Source organism: Coloeus monedula (genome assembly GCF_965178545.1).
Source record: "Coloeus monedula genome assembly, chromosome: 1".
Taxonomy (NCBI): domain Eukaryota; kingdom Metazoa; phylum Chordata; class Aves; order Passeriformes; family Corvidae; genus Coloeus; species Coloeus monedula.
In genome coordinates this window covers 160,758,978-160,774,866 of record NC_138781.1, presented here as the reverse complement: position 1 = coordinate 160,774,866, position 15,889 = coordinate 160,758,978, and positions in this window count along the sequence as shown.

The following is a 15,889-nucleotide window of genomic DNA, read 5'->3' as shown; positions in this document are numbered from 1 at the left end:
CGAGATGGGACGGGATGAGATGGGACGATGGGATGGGATGGGATGAGATGGGACAAAGGGATGGGACAATGAAATGGGACAATGAGATCAGATGAGATGGGACAATGAGATGGGACAAACAGATGGGATGGGACAATGAGATGGGACAACGGGATGGGATCGGACAATGAGATGGGATGGGACAATGGGATGGGACAATGGGATGGGACAATGGGATGGGATGAGATGGGACAACGAGATGAGACAATGGGATGGGACAACAAGCGCCTCAGGATCTGTTGTCCTTTTCTGTGCTCCCTTCCTAGGAATTTCCAGCATCCTCGTTCCCTCTGTGGAGCAGCACCCCATGCCCTGCGTGCAGTGTCCTCGTGCTCCATGGAGGCACCACCGTGCCTGTGGGTGCCCCCAGCCACCTCTCACTGTCACAGGTGTCATAGCTCTGGCACCAGTGTCCCTCTCCTTCAGTGCTCATGTGCCACAAGCTCCAGCAGCCCAGAGACCCTTGCAGCCCCACCCTGCAGTCCAGGGACCCCTGTGGCCCCATTCTGCTGCAGAACTGAGGGCCAGGTCAGGTCTCCATGTCCCACAGCCCCAGATGCTGGCCCTGCTGTGCAGCAGGGCCGGGGTCCCAGCTGTCCTGAACAGGAGGTGTCTGTCCCTCCGTGGCTCTCCTGGGACCGGGTGTTGCTGCCCACAGCCCCTGCCCTGGGATCTCTGCCTGCTCCCACCCAGGGCACTCTCCAGCCCACCTGACTTGGGTGGTGGCTCCACGTGTCCCTGTCCTTGGTGAGTGCCTCTGCTTGCACAGTGCAGTCCCAAGGCTCCTGGACATCCCCAGAGCCCCTCTGGGAAAGCTCTGTTGGGCAAAAGAAATCTCAGCACAACCAGAGTTGAGACAGCAGGGGTTTAACCAAGCTCCCACCCCACTCCACACACGGGTTTGTCGCTGCTGTGACACACGGAGGGGCGTGGAGAGCCAAGTCCCACAGGTGCTCAGGACCCTCCTCTGCCAGCGTAGGTGTTAGTGGTGCCAGGGGTGGCTCTTCTCGCGCCGGGGGCCGGTGGTGATGGTGGTGGTGATGGTGATTCTGTTCACTGTCAGCCCTCCTGAGGGGTAGGTGTCAAGATGTGCCTCCCGCCTGTACTCGGAGACCTGCTTGGAGGACAGGAGCTCCCACACCGACACCCTGTGCTCCTGGGATGGGCCAAACGTGATGTAGGAGCCCTCAGAACGCAGAAGATCCACGGTGTGCGCAGGAAGGGCCCCAAAGTGCTTCTCGTGGCCGTCAATGGCGAGGCTGCTGGTGATGCTGAGCAGCTCCTGGATGGGGAGTGTCCCCCCACGGTACAGCTCCAGCAGCTCCTGCCTCTTCTCCTCTGGGATGTGGTGGGAGAAGAGCAGGTCCCAGAGGGAGATCTGCCTGCCCTGGAACTCCCCCACTGACACCTCGGCTGTGGTGGCCTTCAGGGTCTCTTCCCAAGCCCTGTCCCCATGCAGGGGGGTGGGTTCAGCCTCTGTGGCTGCTGGCTCTGCCCTGGGCTCATTCACAGGTGCTGCTGGCTCTGCCCTCTCTGCTGCTGCTTCTGCTGCTGCCCGGGTCACAATGGTGCTGGCAACGGTCTTCACCTGCTCCAGGGTTAACTCACCTGCCTCGTACAGCTCCAGGAGCTCCTTCCTGTTCTCCTCGGGGATGTAGTGGGAGTGGAGCAGGTCCCACAGGGAGACCTTGTGGCCCTGAAACTCCCCAACCTCAATGTCAACCACTGTGGTTTTTAAGGCTGTTTCCCACGGTTCCTCTTTGGGGGGATCATCCCCCTCCTCTCCTGCTGCTGTCAGAGTGTCCTGGTTGGAACTCTTGACTGTAATTCGGAATTTCCTGCCTGTAGATTCTTTTTTCTCAATGAGAGTGGTGACAACAAATTTTAACTGCTCCAATGCCAATGTCCCTGCATGGTACAGTTCCAGCAGCTCCTGCCTCTTCTCCTCTGGGATGTGGTGGGAGAAGAGCAGGTCCCAGAGGGAGATCTGCCTGCCCTGGAACTCTCCCACTGACACCTCAGCTGTGGTGGCCTTCAGGGTCTCTTCCCAAGCCCTGTCCCCATGCAGGGGGGTGGGTTCAGCCTCTGTGGCTGCTGGCTCTGCCCTGGGCTCATTCACAGGTGCTGCTGGCTCTGCCCTCTCTGCTGCTGCTTCTGCTGCTGCCCGGGTCACAATGGTGCTGACAACGGTCTTCACCTGCTCCAGGGTTAACTCACCTGCCTCGTACAGCTCCAGGAGCTCCTTCCTGTTCTCCTCGGGGATGTAGTGGGAGTGGAGCAGGTCCCACAGGGAGACCTTGTGGCCCTGAAACTCCCCAACCTCAATGTCAACCACTGTGGTTTTTAAGGCTGTTTCCCACGGTTCCTCTTTGGGGGGATCATCCCCCTCCTCTCCTGCTGCTGTCAGAGTGTCCTGGTTGGAACTCTTGACTGTAATTCGGAATTTCCTGCCTGTAGATTCTTTTTTCTTAATGAGAGTGGTGACAACAGTTGTCATCTGCTCCAGACTTAATAACCTTTCATGGTACAGCTCCAGCAGCTCCTGCCTCTTCTCCTCGGGGATGTGGTGGGAGAAGAGCAGGTCCCACAGTGAGACCTGCTTTCCCTGCAGCTCCCCAGCCGGCACACTGATGGTGGTGGACTTCAAGGAGTCATCCAGGTGTGCTGAACAATCGTCTTCATCCTCCCCTGCCACTGCCACTGCCCTGTGTGGGCTCCTGGCATTTGCCACGAGCTTGGCGTTCGCAGCTTCTGTTCGGTTCACGATGGTGGTGACCACAGTGGCCACCTGCTCCGTGGTCAGTATCCCTGCCCTATACAGCTCCAGCAGCTCCTGCCGCTTCCCCTGAGGGACGTATTTGGAAAAGAGCAGGTCCAGCACAGAAATGTTTTGCCCCCGGAACTCCCCAGCAGTGACACGGATGGTTGCGGACTTCAAGGACTTTCTCAACTGTTGCTCCTGGGACTGCGTGTCCTGAGCCGGGGGTGACGCCCTCACCTTGTTATTGGGTTTGGCTGTGCATGAGCCCAGAGCCCCATTTTCCCTTTCTGCCCCCGTGATGGTGGCAGTGAGGACGGTCATCATCTGCAGGATGGTCATTGTCCCCGCCTTGTATTTCCTCAGCAGCTCCTCTCTCTGGTGGTCAGGGATGTAGCGGGAGAAGAGGAGCTCCCAGACGCTGACGCTCTGGCCCTGGAAGAGCCCCACCGCCAGGGTGGTGCGGGTGGCCTGCAGGGCTTTGCGGGCATCCTCGGTCAGCTGGTAGAGCACGGAGCCCTTGTCCATCAGCTGCAGCATGAGCAGCCCCGTGTCCGGGTCAGGCACGCAGCGCCGCAGCAGCTGCAGGTACGTCAGGTTCTCGTGGGTGTTGGGGTCGAAGCAAGTTCTTGTTTGATTCTCGGGGTCAGAGAGGAACTGGCTCATCTCCTGGTCAAAGTAGCCACGCTTGTAGGCCACCTCCACGGGCAGGCGGTGGCTGTGCACAGGGTCGATGATGCCACCGGTGGCGATCTGGGCCTGGAGCAGGCGGATCGCGTGTTCCCTGACGATGAATTCCTTCTTCATGGCCTGAAACAGGGAGATCCTGTGTCCAGTGTAGGGCTCTGTGTACCCTGTCACGGCTCCCTCCGCTGAGAGCAGCTTCTCGTAGAAGTCCCGACTGATGAGTCCCTGAGCCAGCGCCTCTTTCACCGAGAGCTGCTCGTTCCTCACGGGGTCTGTGAGCAGTCCAGACGCTGCCTGTGCCTCCAGCAGCACCAGCGCCGTGCCCGGGGTCAGCAGCCCCCTCATCATGGCTTCGTAGATACTCAGCTTCTTGTGCTTGGCCTGGATGAAGACTCCAGCGATGAAGTTACTCCCACTCCCACCCATCTCTTTGTGTTCACCTGCAACCAGGTTACTCCCTGTGCTGCTTGACTTGTTGCTCTGGGAGCATCCACTCATCTTCTGCATCATCTCTGGGGAAGAATCCTGCTCCTGTGGGGCACCAAGTGTGTCTGAGGAGGGAGAAACAAACAGAGCCTGTGGTAAGACACAAGTCCGTGTGTGGTTTTCACAGTGGGTGTGGAGGAAACCTCTCCCTGGAGGTGGCCGCAGGAGCCCAGGGAGAAGCGAGGAGTGGCATCTGGGGCTTTGCTGCTCCCTCAGAGCAATCCTAGGGCCAGAGTGCATCTGGGGTGGGCAGAGAGCTCTGGGGACACACCACAGGTTCGTGACAGACACGTGCCATGCAAAGAAGCATAATCTCAGCAGCATGGACACCTTGGCCTCCCTCCAGCCCCCCGAGGACCCACCTGCTCTCTCAGAGCCCGACGCTGCCTCAAACCTCTGGCCTCAACCACTTCTCTCTTCTTTCCTGGGTGACACAACCACCACTTACTTTTGGGCTGATGCCACTGGGTGCTAGCACGAGGCAGGAGCACTGCGTACCCCACTGCTCCCTCCCTGCTCCCTGGAGCTGCCCTGGGGCAGGCAGATTTGGCTGGTGGTCTCTTCCCAAGCTCAGGTCATGCCAAGAGACAGCAGTGGCTTCCTGACACAATGCCACAGCCTCAGAGAGGTGCTGGCTGGTGCTGACAGTAATTTTCTGTCCTCCGAGACTGTCGCCCTGGCTGGCCCTGTGCTGGTCACGGGCTGGCTGTGAGCATGGTAGGACACAGGGTGACAGGCACAGCCCAGCACACGGCTCTCCGTGGGGATCTTCCTGGGTGCTGTGGGATCCCACACCACCCTGGCAGTCCACAGGACACAGGAACAGTCTTAGGAATGGATGAGTGGCTGTTCAGATCCACAGGCAGCAGCTGGTCTGAGCTGAGAGAAACTTTCCCTCTGGCTGTGCCGCTGCTGCAGCTGGGGTGGGTCTCTGGGTTCTCCGGGTCTCTGCTTGTTCTAAGGCCACCAGGTGGGCAGAGACCCCAAACCCCATCCTATCATCCTCCTGTCCTGCAAAACTGGGCTCTGTATGATTTAATGCAGCAATCACAGACGCATCATGGGATCCCAAGATAGCTGGGGTGGGAAGAGAACTCAAAACTCATCTCGTTCCACCCCCTGCCATGGGCAGGGATGCCACCCACTCACGGGATGTCTCACATGTTGTCACTTGGTCCCCTTGGGAAGCCCTGTAAACAAACTTTCAGCATCTCCAACACTGTGCAGTGATGAGGCCACAGTCTTGTAAAAACAGCAGAATCGAAACCCAAAGGATTTCTTTGGGAACACCCATGTCCCGTAAACTGTGGTGAGTGACATTAATGACACGTTTAACTCATTATCAAGGTCAGAGATTAAGTCTCTGATGTTTACCTAACTGATTGGAAAGTCTCTGAGTCATTGCTTTTGATACATTTAAATATTGGATTGATGCTGGGGCAGATGCATCACGATTGGGGAGAGATTTATCCCAGCAGTCCCAGCCCAGCCCTTGCTCTCCGGGGACCCTGCCCGTGGCTCTGTCCCACCTTGTGCCTCCAGCCCCTGGCAGCCGCTTCTCTCCCTCCCTGCCCGACTCCGAGGATGCAGCTGGGAGGCGATGGGCTGGTTGTGCTGCCTGCTGGGGTGGCACTGGGTCCCGGAGTGCGGTGTCACACCCTGGAGCCAGCGACACCTTTGTAGGACACGGATGTCGTGTGAACACCCTGCACGGCAAAGTCATTTCCCAACTGCAGCCTGTCATTAGCTGGTCTCTAATCAGCCTCCTGATGCCGGGGCTGGGCTGCACACGCAGCTCCCGGGGCAGGGGCTGGCTGGCTCTGCAAGCTGTCGCAGCAGCCCAGCCCAGGAGGCTCCAGTGGAAGCGGTTTTCCAGCCGGAGCGAGCCAGGGTGGCCCCACAGCGCGGGGGTCCCCAGCCCTGCCCGCGCCCCGGGGAGGGGAATCACACCAGTGCCCCCAGCCCAGCCCAGCACTCGCTCGCAGCCTCCTCGCCGGGCTCCGGGCCGACCCCACTGCTCCAGCCACGGCCTCCGGCTGTTTCCCTCCCGCATCCCAGTTCAGCTGAAGCATTGGCGACACAAAACACATCACGCAGGGCAGCAGTTCCAGTCAGCCCTGGTGCCACTCGGTCACTTTGTCCCTTCCCAGAAAGGACCAAGTTCTGCCTGGAGATCTCCTGCTCACCCATCCCCAGAGTTTCAGCAGCCACCTCCTCTCCGCGCTGGAGTTTGGGATAGAGGTGAGGTCCCCTCTTCCCGTGCAGGCCCCCTGTGGTGGCCTCGGTGACCCCCAGGTGGGCTCTGTCCTACCTCCTGGACGTGTATCCAGAGCGGCTGGATCGCCGGCAGGCTCCGGTCCTGGTCCTGGTCCTCCTCCTCCTCCCGCCGACTGCCAGCCAGGTGAGCAGAGGAGGCAAGTGCCCAATTTAAATCCTTCCCTCCCCCGCCCCTGGGGACGGCAGGGAGGCCCTGCCCTGTGCTGACACACCGGAGCATACCTGGGATACGGACCTGCACTGACCACGGAGCCACAGCCCAGGACCCCTGAGGTGGCAGGGGCTGGGGCACGGGGAGCAGTCCCGCTGCAAAACGTGGGACACGTCTCTTTCCAGGAGGCTTCTGGACTCAGCCACCACTTTTTTCTGACAGCACAGCTGCTTGTGGACAGCCCTGCCCTTGGTCCCAGCTGCCACGGGGGTCTCCACGGATCTGGGCTTGTTGGATCTGCCTTTGCCCCGGCTGAGTCCCTTGGCTGGTTGGGAGCTGCAGCCAGCATCCTGCAGCTGTCCCTGCACCCCGGCCGGGACAGAGACCAAGCCTGTCCCTGTAGCCATGCCTGGGCTGACAGAGAAGGGACAGTGCTGGCCACGGATGTGCATGGGAACACTCGTGACAGTGTCTGTGCTCCTGTCAACCTGCACAGGTGTGTGTGCCTCGGTGTGTGTGTGACTGTGTGGGCTCTGGTGTGACTCTGTGTGCAGGTGACTTCCCGTGAGTGGGACGTGTGACAGTGCGTGTGCAAAGTGTGAGTGACTCCCCGTGAGTGGGGACACGTGTGACAGTGCGTGTAAAGTGTGGGTGACTCCCTTTGAGTGCAGACATGTGTGACAGTGCGTGTGCAAGGCGTGGGTGGCTCCCCGTGAGTGGGGACACGTGTGACAGTGCGTGTGCAAGGCGTGGGTGACTGTGAGTGGGGACACGTGTGACAGTGCATGTGCAAGGCGTGGGTGACTCCCCGTGAGTGGGGACACGTGTGACAGTGCGTGTGCAAGGCGTGGGTGACTCCCCGTGAGTGGGGACACGTGTGACAGTGCGTGTGCAAGGCGTGGGTGACTTCCCGTGAGTGGGGACACGTGTGACAGTGCGTGTGCAAGGCGTGGGTGACTCCCCGTGAGTGGGGACACCTGTGACAGTGCGTGTGCAAGGCGTGGGTGACTCCCTGTGAGTGGGGACGCGTGTGACAGTGCGTGTGCAAGGCGTGGGTGACTCCCTGTGAGTGGGGACACCTGTGACAGTGCATGTGCAAGGCGTGGGTGACTCCCCGTGAGTGGGGACACGTGTGACAGTGCGTGTGCAAGGCGTGGGTGACTCCCCGTGAGTGGGGACGCGTGTGACAGTGCGTGTGCAAGGCGTGGGTGACTCCCCGTGAGTGGGGACACCTGTGACAGTGCGTGTGCCAGGCGTGGGCGAGGCAGCACGGACAGCTGCCCACAGCCGGGTGTGTGACTGCCCCGCGTGGCCGTGGCTCGGTGCCCCGCGTGCAGGAGGGGCTGCCGGCCCCGGCCCTGCCTTTCCTGGATGTCCTGCTCCAGGAGCACATTCCTGCTCGCGTAGGCGCTCGCCAGACTGGCTGATCAGCACACAGAGAGCTTTTCCCTCTGACTCACCGCGGGGGTTTGGCTCCAGGGAACACACCTGGGCAGGAGGTCCCCTGTCCTCGGAGGAGAGGTGGGTACAGGATCCGGTCCTGGTGTCTTCGCTCCCTGCTCCGAAGCCCTTCCCTGCCTGACATGTGCTCTCAGCCTGCCTGATGCTGCACTTGGTAATTGCGGCGTAACTGGAACTTCGTTAATTGCATTTCTCTTACCACGGGCAGAGAGTGACAGGACAAGGGGGGGGGGGGCAGTTTTTAATTGAAAAAGGAGGGATTTATTTAGAGGAAGAAGTTCTTCCCTGTGAGGGTGGTGAGGCCCTGGCGCAGGTTGCCGAGAGAAGCTGCCCCATCCCTGGAAGTGTTCCAGGCCAGGTTGGATGGGCCTTGGAGCAACCTTGGGTAGTGGAAGGTGTCCCTGCCCATGGCAGGGGTTTGGGACTGCATGAGCTTTAGGGATACTTCAACCCAAACCCATCTGTGATTCCACGGTGATTTTGTTGTTTCACCATAGGTTCAGCCATTCCAGGCGGGCTGCAGCAACGCTTCCTCCTGGGCTGCGTCCTTGGCAGGAGAGAGTGCGAGGGGTGCAGGGTCACCTGGCCTTCTCAGGCAGTAGGATCCCACCTCTCTGTTTGCTCAGCTCCGCTCAGTTCAGCCCAGGCTCCATGCACAGACCTGGCCCATTGAGTGTGGCAGCACCAAGTTACCCCATGTTGGTCCTCCCCACTGTTCCTTGGCCACAGCCATGGCCATGCAGGACACTCCTCCAAAGTGTGCCAGTGGCTCTAGAGCACTCTATGGAGCTGGCACAGCTCGTTTAGATGCCCCTGAAGTGCCAGCATTTGGCAGCTTCCCTCGGAGGTTTCTTTGCCGCTGACAGACAGGCTGTGCTTTATGTCCCCGCAGTGGACGTGTCCCACGGCACCGGAGCCCTGGTCCCGTTACAGCTGTGGAGAGCACTCTGGGACACTCTCCAGAATCCAGGGCATGACTCCTCTGACCACTTGCATATGTGGGATGTGCCCACAGAGCAGACAGCAGCCACACGGACCTGCTGTCCCTTGGCTGCCCGGGGCAGCCGGTGTCACCGATGACAAACATCATCCACAGCGAGTTGGTCTGAGCGTCACCTCCTCCGGGCTCGGAGCAGCCCCACCTCCCTCACAGGCACCTCACAGGTGCCTTTGACAGAGCTGGGTCATGTGGAAATGCCGGTGCCTCTCCTCGTGCCCCTCCCAGGTCATCCCCTCTCCGGTGGAGAGCCAACCAGGCTCTCCCTGAGGACTGAGGGATTAATCCCGAGCTTTTGGAAAGAGCTGCATGGGGAGGATGGGCTATAAGCTGTCCACCCCACAGGCAAGCTGTTCCTTAGGCTGCTCCCAGTCTGTGCCAAGTCCTGGAGACTTCCTGCAGAGGAGACTGTCCAGGAGTGCCAGCCAGGCTGTGCAGACCCGTCGGTGGGTGGATGATGTGGATCCCCGCAGTGCTGCACTGTGGGTTTCAGCTGCACCGGCGGAGACCTGCAGGGATCCTGGGAGCCGCTGTCCCTTCAAGCAATGCATGGCTTTGCCTGTTTTATCTTCTCCCTCTGGAAGCAGCTGATGTGTCACTGGGGCTGGCGCTGGGCCTCCTGCGCTGTGAACGTGGTCAGAGGTTTGTGACTGGGGCAGCAGCTGCTGTTTGGGTTTTGAACACAGTGATTCCACGTGTCACTTTCCTTGAAGTGCCAGGAGCGGGACACTTGTGCGAACACAAATAGACTGTGCTGGGTTGACTGGGGAGAACGTTGGCTTACCACTTTGCTTCAGGCGTGGGGAGTTAGTAGACCTGCAGAGGCCCCAGCTCTCCCCTTCCCTGGGAGCTGGACCATCTGTAGGGACATCCTGGAGCTTCCCAGAGCTGCCCCATGAGCAGCCAGAGCTGAGCTGCCTGATACCCCCCTGGCACGTGCTCTGGCACCTGCCAGGGCCCTGTGCCTCTGTGCAAGGTGGCACCACAGGTCCCTGAGTGACCGCACGTCCTGTGCGCAGCAGGAGGCAGGGAGGGGACAGTATCACATCTGGGGACAGTTCATGTCACATCAGGAGGGACCTTCTTGCTCTCAGCAACTCCCTGATAGGAGGGTTCAGCCAGGTGGGGACTGGGCTCTGTTCCCTGGGAACGAGGGACAGGATGGAAGGAAATGACCTCAGGTTATTGGGAATTATTAATATATATAACACATACTTTTTAAAAATTATTATTATTATTGTTCTTTTGGGATATTGGGAAAATATCTTTCCAGTAAAGGGCTGTCCAGCCCTGGCATGGATGCCCAGGGCAGTGGTAGAGTTCCCACCCCTGGGGGGATTTAACAGCTGTGTGAATGTGGCACTTCAGGACATGGGACAGTGGTGGCCTTGGCAGTGCTGGGGGAACAGTTGGGCTCGGGTGTGATTCCATGAATCAGTGGCACTGGATTGCCAGTGCTGCCTCGCCGCTGTGCCCGTGTGGCCTCGAAGATGTCAGGTGTTAGAAAGGGCTGATGTTTTTATGCTGAAAAGTAACACCAGGTGAGTGCAGGTCTGGGGGAGCCCCTGAAACATTTGTGCGCTGCCTCCGCAGCTCCCTGGGGCACAGAGAGGGGCACAGACCCCGGGGATGCCCCTGCGCTCGCTGACTCACCAGCTGGTCCTGCAGCTTCCCGGGACACACCTGGGCTCGGGCATCCACAGCCCCGCAGCCTCACCTGCCGGAAGGTGTGGGAGTCTTGGCTGAAGCAGCCACAAACCACATCAGAGGGCTGGGAAATGCCTTTCCCAAGGATGTTTCAGCACTGGGGTGTTCGGGGAGGGTTTTCCTTCAGTGATTGATTTGGGAAACCTCCGGTGCCAGAGCTCAGGTGCTGACGCTGCTCCCGGCTCCCTTCCAGCTGGTCCCGGGAGCATTGGTCCCTGAACCTCTGGACCTGTGGCTGCTGAGGGCGTTTTCCTGTGGAGGGTGATGCACAGAGCCTATGCTGGACGTGGGGATGGCAGCCCCTGCACTTGGACAGCCCTAGGAAACATCTGTGCACAGGCAGAGCACGGCAGGGTTCTTATTAATCCACCCCTCGGGGTGTATCAGAGTGAAACGACACTGAATGACCCGTGTATACATGACCAGGGTTATTTTGAAACAATGTGATTGCTTTAATTCCTTTCAGTGGAAAGGAAGGATGTGGCTGTTTCGGTTATCACCTATAAAAATTTAGAAGTATATTGCTTAGGAATGTATATAAGGAGAAGGAAGGAAGGAATTCGGAAGGAAGGAAGGAATTCGGAAGGAAGGAAGGAAGGAAGGAAGGAATTCGGAAGGAAGGAATTCGGAAGGAAGGAAGGAATTCGGAAGGAAGGAATTCGGAAGGAAGGAAGGAATTCGGAAGGAAGGAATTCGGAAGGAAGGAATTCGGAAGGAAGGAAGGAATTCGGAAGGAAGGAAGGAAGGAAGGAAGGAAGGAAGGAAGGAAGGAAGGAAGGAAGGAAGGAAGGAAGGAAGGAAGGAAGGAAGGAAGGAAGGAAGGAAGGAAGGAAGGAAGGAAGGAATTCGGAAGGAAGGAAGGAAGGAATTCGGAAGGAATTCGGAAGGAAGGAAGGAATTCGGAAGGAAGGAATTCGGAATTCGGAATTCGGAAGGAAGGAAGGAAGGAAGGAAGGAAGGAAGGAAGGGAGGGACAGTAGATAATGGAGAGGAAAGGTATCACCCACCACCCATCACCCAGTGAGGAGACTTGACCATTGCAATTTCGGTGGCCGTGGTCGGACTGATGGTCACAGTCTCCATCCATCAGGGGTGGGGGCCCACAAAACAGGAATCCAGTGGGTTAATTTACATTCAGCTTTAGGTGGGGGTGTCCAGGTGTTTCCCCTGGAGGGCAATTTTACACTACTGGATGCAACACTGTGAATCGTGCTGTCCTCTGGAGGAAGCCTCCGAAATGAGTCGGGGGGTGCTTCGGGGGTCTTTGGGGGTCTCTGATGGTTTCTGGTCCCTTCTAATGCCATGATGCTGTTTGGCCCTGCTCCTCGTGCTGCCGTAGCCGAGTCAGCGGTGTCTTATCAGAAGGAATCCTTATCAGAGGATCTGCTTCTGACCGGCGTTTTGCCTTACCTGGCCAGAAATCAGCCGGTTTAAGGCATCAATCCCAGGGAACCACGAGGAGCGCAGGGCTCAACCAGTTTGTCTGAAAGAGTTCTGTCTGTCACACAGGGGACACCGGTAACCAGAGAAATCCGGCAGCACCCGGTGCCCCTCTGCCTGGCCCGACCCACGGCGGGGAGCTCGTGCGCCGGCATTCCCAGGGCGTGGAGCCGGCCGTGCGCCGGGAGCGAGCTCCGGGCAGGTGCGGAGTGACTCGGGACCCGCCGAGCTGCGTGAGCGGGCAGAGCTGGGCCCGAGGGGGAACGTCCCCTTGGCAGGGCTGGACCCTCGGCAGGGCTGGACCCTCGGCGGTGTTGCCGTCCCCTGCAGGTGCCGCTGGCCCCCACCCCTGCCCCGCCTGTTCTCAGCGCCGGCGCCTCCGGAGGAAAGAATAACAAAAATGTTCCCTTTCAAAACAGCCCCGCGCCCAGGGGACGGGCACAGGCAGACACGGGCACAGACAAAAATGCTCTTTATTCTGGCTGGGAGAGATTGCACAACTCTGATCTCTGTGGGAAACGGACTATCAAGTATCCTCTTCCCCGACTCATGATTCCTGGGAAAAAGGGATCGGCCAGGATTTTCCTGGGGTTCAGGGCACCTGGCCTGTGGCAGGATCCGGGAGGGAGATAATCTGGGCGTGCTGGGGTGGTGCCAGAGCTGCAGGGATGGTGTCGGGTCACGGGGGTGGTGCCAGTGGTGCACCATGGCTGCAAATGCTTCCCTCACCCTTCCCAAGGAACTTGCTTATTTTTTGGCTTCCTGGCAGCCAAGTTTCCCTCAGCAGCTCTGGAGCACAGCGAGGGGAAGGAACATGCTTAAGATCTGGCCCAGGTTGCCCCCAGCCACACTCCTGTTTTCCCCTGAGGCACATTGGGACAGGGCACAGGTATGGACAGAGCTCTGCTCATTCAGTGCCTGCTCCATGGGGACCCCAAGCCCCCGAGCCCCCCACAGCTGAGGCTGTGGGGGCATCTCTGGAGCTCACCTTGGGCACTGGAGGACGTGCAGATCTAACTGGAGCTGGTGGGCTTTGCCCTTCTGCCCAGCTGGCCAAAGATGCAGCTCCACTGCCCTTCTCTGAGGGTCAGCCATCTGTGCCATCCCCCTCTCCCAGGACGCAGGTGACAGGTTGTGCCAGTTTGGGCAAATTTGGAAATATATCCTCTGAGAGAAGGCAGGTTACAACCATCCCTCCCCCCACCAGGTTCAGGGAAAAAAAGAATTTTCCTCAAAGGAAAGTGAAAGAGATAAAAGTATTTATTTAACAAACACACAGGAAAAAGATACTATTGCTAAATAAATACCTCTCACTGTAGAGAGAAAACCTGGGAAAATTTCAGAGTCCTTCCGTAGTCTCTCTCTCCCCATCCTTGGAGCTGGGATGGGGTGGTGGCCCCACCTCCAGGGCCAAAGCCTCAGTGGAAATTCCTCCCAATGTATCCTGATGTTGAAACCATCCAGCAGACAAAAAAAAAAGGAAAAAACGAAGTCCCAGAAAAACAAAAGTTCAACTCTCCGTCTCTCTCTGGAGAAAAAGAAAGCCAAAAACTGGCTGGAAAGCTGCTTCCTCCCGCTCCCGCTGCTGCAGAAGCAGACAGGTTTTATCTCTGTGTCCTTGGAACATGAAAACAAACTGCAAACTGCTTTGAAAAAGTACACTTTTCTCTCTCTCCTCTCAGGCTCAGTTTAAAGGCATAGAAAGACACAGAATTAATTTCTGGGCATAGGGCAGCGATATGGGATACAACATCATAAAGTCACCCCAAGACACAGGTGATTGGTGCTGGTAGAACGTCCTGCTGAGAGCAGACAGGGGAAACATTGCCCCAGAGATCGTCACTGGATAAAAGTGGCTGCTCTGCCTGGGGTGGCTGAGCCTGCACTCCCCCAGCTGAGCCTTCTACCCCTGGCTCAGCTCACGGGGCACCTGGCCACCAACACCTTCAGGAGGACAGTGCCACCACACACATGGCCACTGTGGCCAGACCAGATGTGGGCAGTGGTCTCTGGGGACCTGAAGACCTGTGCCAATTGTGGCAGCTCGTGGTGCTTGGCCAAGCACTCCCAAATGTGTCCAGAGAGCAAAGGCAGATGTGCCTCTGCCAGGAGCTCAGGAGTCATGGACAAACAGGACGGTTTGGGAAGGGAATTTAAAGATCATCCAGTGCCATGGGCAGGGACACCTTCTGCTAGACCAGGTTGCTCCAAGCTCCATCCAACCTGGCCTTGGACACTTCCAGCAATGGGGCAGCTGCCGCTTCTCTGGGCAACCTCTGCCAGGGCCTCCCCACTCTCCCAGGGAGGAATCTTCCCAATACCCAAGAATCCAGGAGGATTGCTGTGCTGCAGAGAGCTGGAACACGAGGTATTCCAATTGCACCGCCACCAAAAGGAACCCAGGGCTTCCCCAGCAGGTCGGCTTTGGGCTGCAGCGAGGGAGGGATGGAGGGGGAGAGGTGAGTCTCTACCTGTGCCTCAGCAGGGCCTTTGGTTCTTGTGTTTTCCACTTTCAGTTTTCTCAGCGGCTGATCCTCAAATGTGCCCCGGGCACAGTGGGGCTGTGGGTTGGATTGGGTACGGTGGGGTTACAAAATCCCAGACTCACAGAATACCAGGATGGGTCAGGCTGGAAGGACCCATAGTGGGGGTCCTCAGGAAGGGTCATCACAGACCACATGGCACAGGAGTGTGTCCAGATGGCTCTGGAATGTCTCTGGTGAGGGAGACTCCACACCCGCTCTGGTCTCTGTTCCAGTGCTCGGTCACTGCACAGGAAAAAAGTTCTTCCTCATGCTCAGGTGGAACTTGCTGGGCATCAGTTCCTGCCCATTGCCTCCTGTCCTGTGGTTGGCACCATGGAGCAGAGCCTGGTTTGACACCTCCCTTCATTACACAGGTCCCCTCTCAGTTGTCTCTTCTCAGGGCTGACCAGGCCCAGCTCCCTCAGCCCATCCCTCAGAGATGCTCTAGTCTCTCATCTCCCCAGCCCTGGTGCTGCCTGTGTGTCCAGAGATGGGAATGGAGCTGGGAAAGGGTCTGGAGCCCCAGGAGAGGCTGAGGGAGTTCGGGGAGCTCAGCCTGGAGAGAAGGAAGCTCAGGGGAGACCTTCTCACTGTCCACAACTCCCTGACAGGAGGGTGCAGCCAGGTGGGGGTCGGGCTCCGCTCCCAGGGCACAGGGGACAGGACAAGAGGAAATGGCCTCAAGCTGTGCCAGGGGAGGTTCAGGAGGGATATTGGGAAAATTCCTCCTGGAAAGGGCTGTGCAGGCCTGGCACAGCTGCCCTGGGCAGTGGTGGAGTTCCCATCCCTAGAAGTGTTCAATAAACGTGTGGATTTGACACGTGGGGACCTGGGTTAGAAGTGGCCTTGGTTGTACTGGGGGAGCAGTTGGATTCCATGGTCTCACAGGGCTTTCCCAGCCCAAATGATTCCATGGCTGTAAGGACTGGGAAGGAAGGTGGGGAGGGAGGCAGGGGAGGAGGGAGTGTGGCACGGAGGACAAGGTCCACAGGCTCAGTGTTTAATATCCTGGAGGCCTCAGCTCAGCACCTGCCGGTCCCCGGCCCAGGTCTGGGCGCTGCCAGAGCCCAAGGTGGCTTGTGCCCTGTCCTTGGGAGTGTCCCAAATCATGGCACAGTGCAGCAGCCACAGGGACACCGCGCTGGCACCGACACAGTCGGATGTCACAGCAGCAGCACAGACACAGCCCAGTGACCCGACACCGGCTGCTCCTGCTCACCTCCATGGAAAGGAGAATTGAGTTTCCAGGATGAGAAGACTCCTGGGAGACATTGTTGTGGCTTTTCAGTAACTAAAGGAGGCTGTAAGAGAGCTGGAGAGGGACCTGGGACAAAGGCCTGGAGTGACAGGACAAGGGGGGA